Genomic DNA, 12,744 nt, shown 5'->3' with positions numbered 1-12,744 from the left:
GTTTTTGTTTGATTTGGTTTCACAAGGGGTTTCTTCGGCGGTGCGTGGGTGCAGCATGTCACCTTTGGCATTTCTGTTTAAACTTAATGGTTGGCTGGATCATACTAAGGATTATGTGGTGCGTCAGGCGTCAAGGGTTTCGGAGGAAGGTTGGTTCGGGATTCTACGCGGCCGTTATCGGTTCAGATATGGAGGAAGGTGTTGGATATTTTACCTGTTATTTGCTATTCTGGTTATGAGACCAGATTGTTTGGTCTAGCATTCCTTTTGGCAATTTTTGGGGCTTTCCGAATAGGGGTGTTGGTGAGGGTTAGTCGAGCAGGTGGTGGCGGACTTCAGAGGTCCAATGAGGTGGCTAGTGAAAATATGTTTTTTATCCGTTTGCAGCGGTCCAAAACAGAAGTGTTTAGTAAAGGTTGTAATGTAGTGCTGTATCCGTGGTACGGGTCTGGTTCAGGGTTGTTTGGAATTTTTGAGATGTAGGCCTGAGGTGGGATGGCCCTTTGTTGCTGTAAGGGGATGGGTCAGCGTTATCTCGCTTTCACTTCATACGGATTTTCCTTGTAAGTTTGGAGTTTGGGGCTGGATCCACGCCAATTTGGTACTCATTCTTTTCAGATTGGTCGTCTGTACGCCCGGAAGGCTGGTTGTGAATGGTGGTTTACTTGATTTTGTCATTTATTGGTTTTTATTTTTCAGGTTTGGTGGCATGGATCCTGGGTTATTCCTACATTTTCTGGGCTGGTCGGAGAGCCGCAGTTCGTATGACAGAACAACAGCTGGGCTTTCTGGAAGATTGCCTGGTTTTGCGGTGGTTTGACCTTCGGGGTGCGGGATAGAATGATGTTTGTGCAGAACTCTTACGGGTGGAGCGCCTGCCGGACATTGTTTTGTTCCATGCTGGGGGAATGATTTAGGTGTGGTTCCCCAGGGTGAGTTGGTGTGGAGGATGAAGAGGGATGTCAAAAGGTTAAGGGAGTTGGTTCCGGGAGTCTTGGTGAGATGGTCCTGAGGTTGAACTGGCGGCATGCGCGGGATGCAGCTGCCCTTGCTCGGTGTCGTGGAAAGGTGAATAAGCTCATGGCGAGTTATAGGCGATGCGGGGTCCTGGTTATACGGCATTGGGAACTTGAGTCCTTGTTTCTTGGTTATTTTCGGGATGATGGGGTCCACTTAACAGATGTGTGCCTGGATTTTCTGCATTTGGGTTCAGGATGGGTTACCCAAGCCCTGTTTTTTGGGTTTGGCGGGGCGCAGACGGCTTGAGGGGGTCAAGGTCTGTGCCTGTGTCGGGGATAGTTTGAGATAATTGTTTTAGTACAGTGGGTTTTGGTTTGGTTTTACTAATTTGACTTGGTTCAAGTTAGTTTGGTAGGTTTCGAGCTGGCCTGTGGCTCAGAACCTGGGGTGATGTAGGGGTGTCTCGGTATGCCCCTGCATCGGTTATTTGGTTAATTTGGTGGTGTAGGCGTGTCTCAGTATGCCCCTACATTGATTATTTGGTGGTGTAGGGGTGTCTTGGTAGGCTTGAACCGTTTCTTAAAAAATGTGTTTATTAGTTAATATTCAAGTTTGCGGAACATGACAATTCGCGTGAGCTTTTGACATTGTGTACAGCTTTTTTTTCTGCCGCACAGTTGCATTTTTTGCGCAGTTGGTTTCGACAGCGAGCAGTGTCCTCCTGACTGAGCCCGTGAAGTAGCAGTACTACTACGTTACTGGTAATATGCTTATGTGTCTTTTTTTTCTTTATTATTAATATGATAATTCATGTTAATTAATTAATGGTAATTAAAAGTATGCACTGTTGCTTTTTAGATTATTGATTGTGATTTTATTTATGTGATAAATGCAATTGATGAAACATCAAGAGGCACTATAGATTTTTTCAAAAATCTGCTTCTTGGAAACAAAGTCAAAATGGCATATACATCAAGAACCAATATCCAACTATATTATTTATATAGACAACGATATACTACACTCAGGGCTTCAAATTGGCTGTGGTATAGTATATCATTGTCTATATAAATCATAGTTTGTATGTGTGACTGCCTGTCTGAGTGAGTGAGTGTGTGTATGACTGACTGACTGCCTGTCTGAGTGTGCGTGTGACTACAGCTATGTGTTTTTTAAATTTTATTTGCATTATTTTTTATGCACTGTTTGCTGCCCTGTTTTACATTTGCATTGCTTTTTATTGATTCTACTGATTATTGCTTGTTGAAGTGCTACAAAGTGAGTGGCGCTTCTATCTATGCAAGTACCTCTTTTTGGTGACTTATGAAATTGGGAAATTGTTTTCTCTCAGTGACCATATTTTTGGATACGGTGAGAGTGTTATAAAAATATGGATGAAATGCCCCCATAAGGTGTTGCAAAGTTTGAAGGACAGAGTTTGTTCAAGTGAAGACTTAATACAAGAAAATAACATGTTTTAAATTTCCCTGTGCAAATTCCTGGTTATGATAACAACTTAAATTTACTTTTTCTCATGTGTGTGTGTGAGACTGAGTGTGTGTGACTAGAGCTGTGTTTCTCTTTAAATTATATTTGCATTATGTCTGTTTTCACTGTTTATGTAAGTGTAACAAAATACCGACACAGCCAGAATAGCAAGCTACTATCATAGGCCTAGTAGTACTTCTGCTTGATGTGAGTTCTGCTTGGCTTTTGCAGCTGCATTTAGCTTGGACAAACAAGCGAATCCTGAGCTGAGGCGAATCTTGCTGACATCTCCTAAGTGACATCTCCTAAGTGAGGAGTTACAAGCAAAGAAGGAGAGTATTCTTATTTTTATTGCAAGGGGGAGCACTGTGTTTGTTTGTGTGGTGTTCAGTGCAAAGTTTTGTTTAAAAAAAAAAAACACACAAAAAAGGGGTAAGGGCAGTGATGGGACCGACCTGTACCCCGACTGTGGCTAGCTGAAGCTGAGCTATACAGTGTGGCTATTGTCCTGAAAATCATAGCAGCCCAGCCCAAGCATCAGACAGCACTCATGTTGAGGTGAAAACAGGACTCAGTTTATTTGGAAACACAGGGGTATTTAAACAGTAAAAGGGGTTGATTTACATCCAATAGACACACAAGGTTCTTCATCCGGCCCTCCTTTGCACACGGCTCCGTATTTGCACTCAGCCCATCTCAGCCCAGTCTATGGGGGAAGATCGTAGACACGGGCGGCTCCAGGAAACCTGCTGGATATCAGATTCAGGTGCAAATACTGGCCATAGAGGTCTCTTATGATTTGGATAATCGTGGCACACCTTACCAGGGCCCATAGTCTGTAGGGAGGAGGCTGGCACTCAGGCCCCTCCAGGAGCCCATGGCTATTTCAGGTGTGTTGCTAATTAAGTAACCCTCTCTGTGAGTTCTGCTTGGCTTTTGCAGCTTGGACAAACAAGCGAATCCTGAGCTGGGGCACATATTTCTGACATCTCCTAAGTGACATCTCTAAGTGAGGAGTTACAAGCAAAGAAGGCGATAAAAAGCAAGAAGGAGGGTAAAGTATAAATCCTTGTAATTCCATATATATATATATCTACAGCCAAGCAACCAGGTACCATCGAATATGCTCTGACCCCAACGACCGCAACCTGCATCTAAACGACCTCTCCAAATCTATGAAACAGGCTACCAATCAAAAACTATCAACCAACAAATCAACTCTGCTCTCAAAGTTCCACGCACACACCTGCTACAATGTAGAGAAAAAAGAATCTCTACACGTGTACCACTTGTAGTCACCTATAACCCAGCGCTTGAAGAAATCCGGAAAGTCATCAAAGACCTACAGCCTATGCTAGCAGAAGATGAGACACTAAAAAACATCTTCCCTGAAACCCCCATTTTGGCCTTCAGACAACCCCCAAACCTGCAACAAAAATTAATTAACCGGAAACTACCCACTGACAGAATGAATAAAGAAAAAGGGACCACACCGTGCAAAAGGCCCCGCTGCAAACTGTGCCAACATATATGCACAGACAACATAGCCACCCACAACAGCAAGACCTACAGTATTAAAGGATCATATACCTGCACATCTAGCAATGTAGTGTATATGATACAATGCACGAAATGTGACCTAGGATGCTACATTGGAGAAACCAGCCAGCAATTAAATGGCAGAATGAACATGCACAGACATTCCATTAAACATCACAAGGAAAATTCCTACTGCACCCCTGTGGGACACCACTTCACCCAAAATGACCATTCTATCAAGGACCTAAAAATCAAAGTACTGAAAGGGAACTTCAGTAATGCCAAAGAAAGACAAACATTTGAAGTCAGAATGATTCAACTATTCAACAGCAAGAATAGAGGACTCAATGTCGATTTGGGTTTCCTATCCCACTACACAGGTTTTACATAACCCCCCACCTGCTATATGTACTGTATTTTTAAGTGCACCATGTTCATCTATATGTACCTGTATATATGATAACATGTGTAGACATATACATTCCCATCCCTATATTCATCACTGCATTCCTATTCCCTGTATGTGAGCACTAGCATCTTATGTTTTTTTTGTCAATTTATCTTCAGCAGTGCAGTGCTCAAAATTCCCCACTCAGAACATTTATGACCCTCTGGAGGGACACATACTTTTACAACATCTCACCCTCCCTTATCAGATCTGGGTAGTAAGCCCCCCCTCTGTCTTTCAGTCTCGGATTCCTGTTCGGCGTAGTTCGTCTTTTCGTGGGGAATCTTTGTCTGTGCCTCGGCTTTTATCTCCTCCTAGGTCTTCCAGTGCAGACGGTGGTCATGGCCCGGGTCCTCAGCGACGTCCTTCGGCGGAGGCTAGGAGTGATAGGAGTGCGGCTTTGCCAAGGGATTTTCGTGAAGGCGGCGGCCAGGATGCAGCCTCGGGGCCTGGAGCTGCGGCCAGAGGTTCCGGTGGTGAGTCCAAAACTATGGTTGAAACACGAAAGTTGTTAGATGGTTTGAAGGGTTTGTTGGGGTCTCTGCAGAAGGGGTCTCAGGTGGGTTCTGGTTGTGGTCAGGTGTTGTTTGAAGGTTTTCGTTATGGGTTTTACATTCCTTTTTCTGTGGGGCAGTTTCGAAGTTGTAATCGGAATCTGAAGTCGGTTTTGGAGTTTCCAGAGGTGGTGAGGGACAAGTTGGAAAAGGAAGTCTCTTTGGGCAGGATGGCGGGTCCTTTTTCTTCTCCCCCTCTGGATAATTTACGTTTGTCACCGTTGGGGGTGGTACCTAAGAAGGAAGTTGGGAAGTACAGGTTGATCCACCACCTGTCATCGGTGAACGATGACATTGATGAGGTGCTGTGTTCAGTATTTTGTCGACTTGTGTCTCTCTATGGGTTGCTCCATCTCTTGTTCTTAGGATGGAGGCAGGGAGTCGGTTTTTGGTTCACTATCTGGATGACTTTCTTTGTGTGGGTCCGTGCGGCTCGGGGGAGTGTGGTTACTTGTTACGGATGTTGGAGTGGGTTACCGGGTTGTTTGGTGTTCCGCTGGCTACGGACAAGACCGAGGGTCCCACTACCTGTTTAAGTTTTTTGGGGCTGGAAATTGATTCGGTTGCGGGTGAATGCAGGCTACCGCTAGATAAGCTGCGGGCGCTTCGGGAAGTGGTTCACGAATTTCGTGGTGTTCGGAAGGTAACCTTGCGGCGGTTACAATCCTTGATTGGTCGTTTAAATTTTGCGTGTAGGGCCATACCTATGGGCAGGATTTTCATTCGGAGTTTGTCAAGGGCCACTTCAGGTGTCCAGTTGGCGCATCATTTTGTACGGCTTTCGGCGGCTATGAGAGCTGATTTAGAGGTGTGGGAGGTGTTTTTGCAACATTTCAATGGTACGGTGTTTTTTCACAGGGAGTCGGTGTTCGCCGAGGAGTTAGAGCTTTATACTGACGCTTCGGGGAGTGTTGGTTTTGGGGCGTATTTCCGAGGCTATTGGTGTGCGGAACGTTGGCCGGATTCTTGGAGGGACAGTCCGCTCATGCGCAACTTGGCGTTTTTGGAGTTTTTTCCTTTGGTGGTCGCCTTGTCTTTGTGGGGCGATTCGTTTCGTGATAAGAAGGTGGTGTTTTTCTCGGATAATATGGCAGTGGTCCATGCGGTAAATCTGCTATCGGCTTCTTCTATGGCAGTGGTTCGGTTGTTACGAAGGTTTGTTCTGCTCTGTATGTCTCTTAATGTGGTGTTTCGGGCTGAGCATGTCCCGGGCTTTTTAAATGTTATAGCGGATTCCCTGTCTCGTTTTCAGTGGGAACGGTTCCGCGAGGTGGCGCCCGGGGCTCAGGATTCGGGTCTGGTCTGTCCGGACGAGATGTGGCAATTAGGGACGAGTTGCTTGCTGGAGGTGTGAGGGCATCGTTGGCGCCGGTAACGTGGTCTGCTTATGGTAAGGTTTGGGACGATGTGGAGCAGCTGGATGTGCTGTTGTGGTTCCTGTTTGATTTGGTTTCAAAAGGGGCTTCCCCCGCGGTCTTGGGAAGGAATATGTCAGCCTTGGCGTTTTTGTTCAAACTTAAGGGTTGGAAGGATCATACTAAGGAATTTTTGGTTCGCCAGGCTTTAAAGGGATTTCGGAGGCGGGTTGGTGTTGGTGACACTAGGCACCCGGTTTCTGTGCAGGTGTTGCAGTAGGTGTTGGATGTTTTGCCATTGATGTGTTTTTCGGTTTATGAATCCAGGTTGTTTGGGTTGGCATTCATTTTGGCGTTTTTCGGAGCTTTCCGGATCGGGGAGCTGGTGAGTGGGAGTCGGGCTGGAGGTGGGGGTCTTCAGAGGTCTGACGTGCTGGTCAGCGGGGACATGGTGTCTATTCGTTTAGGGCGGTCCAAGACGGATGTGCTTGGGAAAGGCTGCGATGTTGTATTGTATCCATGGCCCGGGTCCGTGATGTGTCCAGTCCGGGGTTGTTTTGAATACTTGGCTCATCGCCCTGCGGTGGTGGGACCTTTTCTCCTTCATGAGAACGGGTCGGCTTTATCTCGGTTTCAATTTTTACGGATCTTTCGTACGTGTTTGGAGCGCGTGGGATTGGATCCGCATCAGTTTGGTGCCCACTCTTTTCGTATTGGGGCTGCTACGGAAGCAGCCCGGATGGGGTTCGGTGATGATCTGGTCAAGAAGTTGGGGCGTTGGGAGTCGGTTCGTTTTAGGTCGTATGTCCGGCCTGAAGGTCTGTTATGAGCTCTGCTCTGCTGGGGGCTTCTGTTTACTGTTGCTTTTGTTTTTCAGGTTTGGTGGCCTGGATCATGGGCCATTCCTACATATACTGGGCTGGTCGGAGAGCCGCAGTTCGTGCGACGGGTCAACAACTGGGCTTTCCGGAGGATCGTCTGTTGCTACGTTGGATTGGCCTTCGTGGTGCGGGATGGAATGACGTGTGTGCGGAACTTTGGCGGCTCTTACGGGAAGAGGGGGTTCCGGACATTGTTTTGTTCCATGCGGGAGGTAACGATTTAGGTGTGGTCCCCCAGAAGGAATTAGTTTGGCGGATGAAACGGGATGTGGAGAGGTTGAGGGCTCTAGTTCCTCGTTTGTTGGTTTTGTGGTCGGAGATAGTTCCGAGGTTGCATTGGAGGCATGCATGTGATGCGGTTGCCCTTGCGCGGTGCAAGGGTAAGGTAAATAAGCCTGGTGATACGGCATTGAGAGTTGGAGTCCCTGTTGCCTGGCTATTTAGGGAGGATGGGGTCCACTTAACTGATGTGGGCCTGGATTTTTTGAATTTGGGTTTTCAGGACGCGTTAACCCAAGCTTTGTTTTTTCGGTGTGGCGGGGCTCAGACGGCTTGAGGGGTTCAAGGTCTGGCCTGTGGCGGGGATAGTTGGGGATTATTGCCTAATACGGTGTTTTGTTATGTTTTTGGTTAATAATTTGACTTGGTTCAAGTTATTGGTGTAGGTTTCGAGCTGGCCTGTGGCTCAGAACCTGGGGTGGTGTAGGGGTGTCTCGGTATGCCCCTGCATTGGTGTTTGGTTAAATTGGTGGTGTAGGGGTGTCTCGGTATGCCCCTGCATTGGTGGTTTGGTTAAATCGGTGGTGTAGGGGTGTCTCGGTATGCCCCTACATAGTTATAATTTGGTTAAACGGTCTGGTAGGGGTGTCTCGGTACATCCCTATTGTGGTCAATATGTTAATATGTTAATGTGGAGGCACCTGGTATGTGTTGGTGCCATTGTTATATGGCTAATTTATTGGTTATGTGAGGTCATTGTCAGTGTTAATAAGATGTAAACTGTTAATTATGTTAACCGGGGTGGCTGGGTTGACAATGACCTCTAAATATTGTATATATGTTAATAAAGCTGTGGACAAAATATTTTGCACCCAAATAAAGTGTCTGAGTCATTATTTGGGTATGGGGTACGGTCTTCCTGGGCACAAACTCAACTATGCGCTTGTCAAGGCGTTGCCGCCCCTTTCAGAGGCCTGGCTGGACTTAAACTCACTGTGTCATCACCTAGTTCTGGTATGGACTGAACCCCGTCTCTCTCACCTGGCCTCGTCATCAGGCTTTAAAAGATCAACCTCACCTCCAGCCCAGTATCTGGTTGTTGTTTTTGCTTCTGGATGTGTGGTTATTATATGTCTGATTCCCTGTACTTTGACCTCTGCTTTGATACACCGTTTGTGAACCCTGTCTGCTGGCCCTGACCTCTGCTTACGTTTGACTCTGCTTCTGGATATCCCCTGTCTGTACTGCGTACCTGTTTTGCTCCCGTGCACACTCTCACTGCTCTAGTGATTTCTCCATACTGTCACTCTGAGCAGTGTTATTTTGCAAGGGTGTGCATCATCTTCTGCAACTACGCTCAAAGATGGTGGTAAGTCCTGACAGGAATGTACTATAGTAGATCTAAAGATCTAAAGATGTCGCCTGTCTAACCCAGGAAGAAGTGCAGTGCCGCCTAAAAAAAATCAAAATAGACAAATCACCAGGTCCAGATGGCATTCACCCCCGCGTTCTAAGGGAGTTAAGTAATGTAATAGACAGACCCCTATTTCTAATATTCAAGGACTCTATAGTGACAGGGTCTGTTCCCCAGGACTGGCGCATAGCAAATGTTGTGCCAATATTCAAAAAGGGGACAAAAAGTGACCCGGGGAATTATAGGCCTGTTAGTTTAACTTCTGTTGTGTGTAAACTGTTTGAGGGTTTCCTAAGTGATGCTATTTTGGAGTATCTCAATGAAAATAAGTGTATGACTCCATATCAGCATGAGTTTACAAGGGATCGGTCCTGTCAAACTAACCTGATCAGCTTTTATGAGGAGGTGAGCTCAAGACTGGATCGGGGTGAATCGCTGGATGTCGTATATCTTGATTTTTCCAAAGCATTTGATACGGTGCCACATAAAAGGCTGGTACATAAAATGAGAATGCTTGGGCTGGGGGAGAATGTGTGTATGTGGGTAAGTAACTGGCTCAGTGATAGGAAACAGAGGGTGGTTATTAATGGTACATACTCTGAGTGGGTTACTGTTGCTAGTGGGGTACCACAGGGGTCAGTTTTGGGTCCTATTCTTTTTAATATATTTATTAATGACCTTGTAGAGGGATTGTATAGTAAAGTATCAATCTTTGCAGACGATACTAAGCTCTGTAACGTGGTTAACACAATAGAGGACAGTGCACGATTACAAATGGATCTGCATAGGTTGGAGGCTTGGGCTGGGATGTGGCAGATGAGGTTCAACACAGATAAATGTAAGGTTATGCACATGGGGAAGAAAAATCCAGGCTGGGAATATGTATTAAATGGGAAAACACTGGGGACGACTGACATGGAAAAGGACTTAGGAGTTTTAGTTAACAGTAAATTTACCTGTGGCGACCAGTGTCAGGCAGCTGCTGCTAAGGCAAATAAAATCATGGGGTGCATCAAAAGGGGCATAGATGCCCACGACAAGGAAATAATTCTACCACTGTACAAGTCACTAGTCAGACCACACATGGAATACTGTGTACAGTACTGGGCACCAGTGTACAAGAAAGATATAGTGGAGCTGGAGAGGGTTCAAAGACGGGCAACCAGAGTAATAAGGGGAATGGGAGGACTACAGTACCCAGAAAGATTATCAGAATTAGGGTTATTTAGTTTGGAAAAAAGACGGCTTAGGGGGGGATTTAATAACTATGTATAAATATATAAGGGGACAGTACAGAGATCACTCCCAGGACCTATTTATACCCAGGACTGTATCTATAACAAGGGGACATCCTCTACGGTTGGAGGAAAGAAGGTTTCTACACCAGCACAGACGGGGGTTCTTTACAGTAAGAGCGGTGAGATTATGGAACTCTCTGCCAGAGGAAGTGGTTATGGTAAACTCAATAAAAGAGTTCAAAAGGAGCCTGGACGTGTTTCTTGAAAGCAATAATATTACAAGTTATGGATATTAGATTAATAGGGACAGAACGTTGATCCAGGGATTTATTCTCCATATTTGGAGTCGGGAAGGAATTTTCCCCCTGGTATGGGGCAATTGGCATCTGCTTCATAAGGGTTTTTTTGCCTTCCTCTGGATCAACACAGTAGGGACACAATATGTATATAGGTTGAACTTGATGGACTTTGGTCTTTTTTCAACCTTATGAACTATGTTACTATGTTACTAAATAGACAACATGGAGAGGAGCTTACTGCTTATGGGGCAAGCATTGGCTGGGGCCAGTGTAGAGGGGGGTGGAGATGGGGAAGAAGAGGTCTCAAGGGCAGAGAGCTGGGTTAGTTGTGTAAGGGGCAGCAGGGGCCGGAGAGCTAGGGAGGCTTGGTCTGGGCTGGATCACCGCAACATGTTTGTGCGAAGATGCTGGGGAAACCAGCTCAGAGGAAGCATTTCTGGGGCAGGCGGACTCTCCTAGCAGCCAGGAGAGTAGCCTCTCCAGCATAGTGGGAAGCCAGAAGGCTATGAAGGCTAGACAGGTGCTGGTGGTAGGGGATTCGATTATAAAGAAGGTTGATAGGCTAATCTGTCGCCAAGACCCCGAATGCCAAACAGTATGCTGTCTCCTGGGTGCTCGGGTTCGACATATTGCGGACTGGGTAGACAGATTGTTGGGAGGGGCCGGAGATGATCCAGCGGTCGTAGTACATGTTGGTACAAACGACACAGTTAAGGGCAGGTGGGGGCTCCTTAAAAATGATTTTAGGGCACTAGGTCAGACCTCCAATGTATTATTCTCTGGAATATTTCTGGTACCACGCGCTACATCAGGGAGACAGCGGGAGCTAAGGTAGATCAATGCGTGGCTAAGAGTGTGGTGTAAAAAAGAGGGATTTGGGTTTTTGGAGAACTGGGCAGACTTTGCAGTCAGCTACAGACTCTACAGCAGGAATGGACTGCACCTCAATGAAGAGGGGGCTGCAGTGCTAGGGGAGAGGATGGCTAGAGGAATCGAGGATCCGTTCGTGACAATAATTGATTTTATTTTTTGTACCCTTCGTGGCAATGGCTGATTTTATTTTTTGTACTTTTCATGACAATGGCTGTTTTAACATTTCTGCGCTGCTCATGTTTAGCTGTAATTTTATTATTTCCCGTTTACTGAACCCACACAAGTTATATATTGTATACAAGAAGGGTTTTCTTTAGATGTCATTGTTTTTTTTAAAAAATCTGGTAATTCCCCCCCCCCCCATGTGCTATTTCGGGTGTTTTTGAAGCCGGCCAATGCATTTTACCCCAACAAACCATATATTTTTGAGAACTAGTCACCCCAGGGTATTTCAAATGATAGTATTTTAACTCTTTCCGTTCACTAATTCTACCACCAGTCTTTGTCAAACTTTGTGGTAGTAATTTCTTTTTCACACACATTTTACTTCAGGTATGAATTAACGGGTCCTGGTATATGTCATAAAACACCCCAATATGTGTTCAACATCATCCCCTGAGTACAGTGATACCCCACGTGAATGGGCTTGCCTGGCTGTTTGGGGGCCAAAAGGGCCACATTTGAAGCATGCACATTTTTCAATGTTAAACTTTGACATTTGGTGATCCACTGCCCGTGCCCTATTTGGTACATCTTTGAGTTTGGCCATTTCAGTGTGCTCTATAAAACCATATATTTTTGAGAACTAGACACCCCAGGGTATTTCAAATGCAGGTATTTTTTTGCCACCAGCATTTTTTCAAAGTTTGCAGTAGTATTTTTTGTGTGTGTATTTTTCCCCACACACATACTTTAGGTATGAATTTACAGCTCCTGGTATACGTCACTGTCACACAGCACCCCAATATGTGTTCAGCAACATCCTGAGTACAGTGATACCCCACATGCATGGGTTTGTTGGGGTTTTGGGGGGCAAAAAGGTCACATTTGGGGCATGTGCATTCTTCAAATTTGAAATTAGACTTGTGGTCATCCCTCCCCCGGTGTTAATTGGGACATTGTTGAACCCGGCCAATTCAACTTACCCCGTCAAATCATAATTTTTTTAAAAGTAGGCGCCCCATGGGCATTTACCTTAAGCTAAAGCGCTAATTTTAGGACTTGCTCATAAAAATATATTTTTATATATATGTATATTTTATTTTGCTTTTTTAATTTTTTTTTTACATTTTTTTGGGAACTTGAAGGTTCCCCCGATGGTGACATCTGTGGGAAATTATTTTTACATTTTACATTTTTTTTTAACTCTTCTCCTTTCTCTTCACATTGTGATTAGAAAGCTGGGCTCCATTGACTTGCATGGTTGAATGCAGTACCTGTATTCAACCTGCAAGTGGAGAAGGGTTGTCAGGAGGT

The sequence above is a fragment of the Sceloporus occidentalis genome, unplaced genomic scaffold (genome assembly GCF_023333645.1).
Source record: "Sceloporus occidentalis isolate IW3139 unplaced genomic scaffold, rSceOcc1.0.p SCAF_124, whole genome shotgun sequence".
NCBI classification, from domain to species: domain Eukaryota; kingdom Metazoa; phylum Chordata; class Lepidosauria; order Squamata; family Phrynosomatidae; genus Sceloporus; species Sceloporus occidentalis.
This window is presented reverse-complemented; position numbering follows the sequence as displayed.